The 2,546-nt window shown below is 36.6% G+C and overlaps 1 protein-coding gene across 1 annotated transcript in view; it reads left to right on the forward strand.

The window, feature by feature from the left end:
* Window positions 1-2,546, forward strand: part of ADGRV1 (adhesion G protein-coupled receptor V1) — a 539,879-nt gene that overhangs the window by 128,102 nt on the left and 409,231 nt on the right. The gene's annotated exons all lie outside the window — the stretch shown is intronic.

The following is a 2,546-nucleotide window of genomic DNA, read 5'->3' on the forward strand; positions in this document are numbered from 1 at the left end:
GTATCAGTAAAAATTCATGATTAACATTGCCATATGGACATTCAGCATCACCGCAGAAATCCCACATCTCTCTAATAAACTAGGTTTTTGTAATCCTGGTAATGTTTATTTGATCATTTTTGTCATTTCCCAAACTTCTGTATGTGCTTCTCATCTCCTCATTTTCAGCTAACAGTCTTGTTGAAATGAAAGTGACCAGAAGGAAGATCACTCATCTTCCCAACATCAAATTTAAAAACCCACTTGAAACCCAGTCTTATTCCTCGTTTCTGTTAGAATGGAGGATGTGTCCCTTCTATAAAAGCCAGACCTCTCACATCAGTGCCCCTCTTGTCTTCATAAGGTTTAGTTATTCCCTTCATCTCTGGCATCTTTCTCTCTCTCTCTCTCTTGACTATCAGTATAAACGTTCTAGAATCACCCAGCTTAGAAAGAAATTCCTCCCCGATCTCATCCCCTTTTAGTTTTTGTCTCATGTCTTTTCTCCCCTCTATAGTAAGACATTTTGATAGAATGATCTCTTTGCTTTGTCTTTACTTACTTGTGCTCACTGATGACAACTAGGTGGCCAAATTCAGTGGATGTTTTTCTATTATTATCATATATGCCATCAGCATGTGACAGTCACCTCATTCTCAAATTTATTTACTTTTATTTTTTTATTTCAAAGTATTAAAGGAGTATAAATGTTTTGATTACATGTATTGCTTTTGTGATGGCTCTAAGTGTGCCAATCACCTAAATAGTATTCACTGTGCCCATTTAGTAGGTTTTTGCCCCTCCCATCATCCCGCCTCCCTCTGCTTGATTTCCACTAAATTTTACGTTCCTCTGTGGACAGATGTGCTCATTGGTTAGTTCCAGTTTAATAGTGAGTACATGTGGTGTTTGTTTTGTGGTACTTCACTTAGGATAATGGTCTCCAGTTCCATCTAGTATGTTGCAAAAGGCATTAAGTTATCCTTATTCATGGCTGAGTAGTATTCCACAGCATACACATACCACATTTTGTTAATCCACTCATGAATCATTGGGAACTTGGGTTGATTCCACACCTTTGCAATTGTGAATTGTGCTGCAATAAACATTGGAGTGCAGGTGCCTTTTTGATAAAATGACTTTTTTTCCTTTGGGTAAATACCCAGTAGTGGGATTGCTGGATCAAATGGTAGGTCTACTTTTAGTTCTTTGAGGAATCTCCATACTGTTTTCCATAGAGGCTGTACTATATCACTGGCCCACCCAAGTGATTCCTCCCTTTTTGGATCTTATTAACTATTAGGAAAAGACACACAATAAACATCAGTAATTGAATAAATGCATGATTATAAAATGAGACAAGTGCTGAAGATGACAATTAGGATGGTCTGATAGAGGATTATGAAAGTATTAGGGAAATCAAGTTAGATATAATGTCTGGCTCACAGCTCCTAATTGTTGACTGAATAAATATAGTTCTTTGTGAAATTGACTAGCTCATATACGGAACCAGGTAGAGTTTGAATTGCCTTTTAATTTTAAATATATGAACACTTGCCCTGAAAGTATATGCATTTTGTGCATTGACTGCCACCGTGGGGACAAGAAAGGTTTAGGTGTTTCTCTGTATTCTCTTGCTTGAACTGTTGGTGATGATATTACAGCATTAGAAAGTTTCTTATCTGGTTCTAAATTTTTCATATTTAATTTAATTCTCTTCTGTTTTTGCTTTCCCTTTCGTTTCTGTTACCAACCCCTGCCCAGATGTATATTTGACACTGATTTCTTTCCAAATAACTTCTCTTTCATTCATTCTGCATGTGTGTGCTCATGTGGGCACACACACAGATAAAAAGGAGAGAGCAGTGAGGGAGCATCAGTTTTGGTATTTTCTCATTTATGAATGTATCCTTCTAAATAAATAAAAGGGTCCAGGAGAGTAAACGCATGATATTGGTTAAATTCTCACAAGTGCTAAATTCCTAGTCATGAAGAGTTTTGTATTTGAACATTTTCTACAGGTCTTCAGGTGGAATGGAGGAAGCTTTGTGTTGCATCAAACCCTCCCTGTCCGAGGAGTGCTGAGCATGGCCTTGTTCAACAGAGGAGGCTCTGTGTTCTTAGCCATTTCCCAGGTTAATGCCAGGCTAAATTTGCTTTTATTCAAATGGTCTGGCAGTGGCTTTAATAACTTTCAAGAGGTGCCAGTCAGTGGGACAACACAAGTCGAGGCTTTATCTGCAGGCAATGATATTTACTTAATCTTTGCCAGAAATGCCTTTCTAGGTGAGAAGATACAGTATTTGTAATGCACATATAGTTATTATGGAAATCAATTAGCATTCAGATGGTATGTTTTATATGAAAATGCTGTTGTAATAATTTTTTAGCTAATCAATAGAATGTTCCTTGATAGATGATAAGTATTAATTGTCAGCTATAAATGTCTCTTGGAAAAAAAATTTAAGCACTATGCCCATAATCTTGTGGTGTTCTGACTTACTACTTTAAAGTTATATTAAAATGAAATTGGAAGAGGGTAGATAAAGTTGAAAGATCCATAAAGA

The sequence above is a fragment of the Propithecus coquereli genome, unplaced genomic scaffold (genome assembly GCF_000956105.1).
Source record: "Propithecus coquereli isolate 6110/MARCELLA unplaced genomic scaffold, Pcoq_1.0 Scaffold22, whole genome shotgun sequence".
Classification (NCBI taxonomy): Eukaryota; Metazoa; Chordata; class Mammalia; order Primates; family Indriidae; genus Propithecus; species Propithecus coquereli.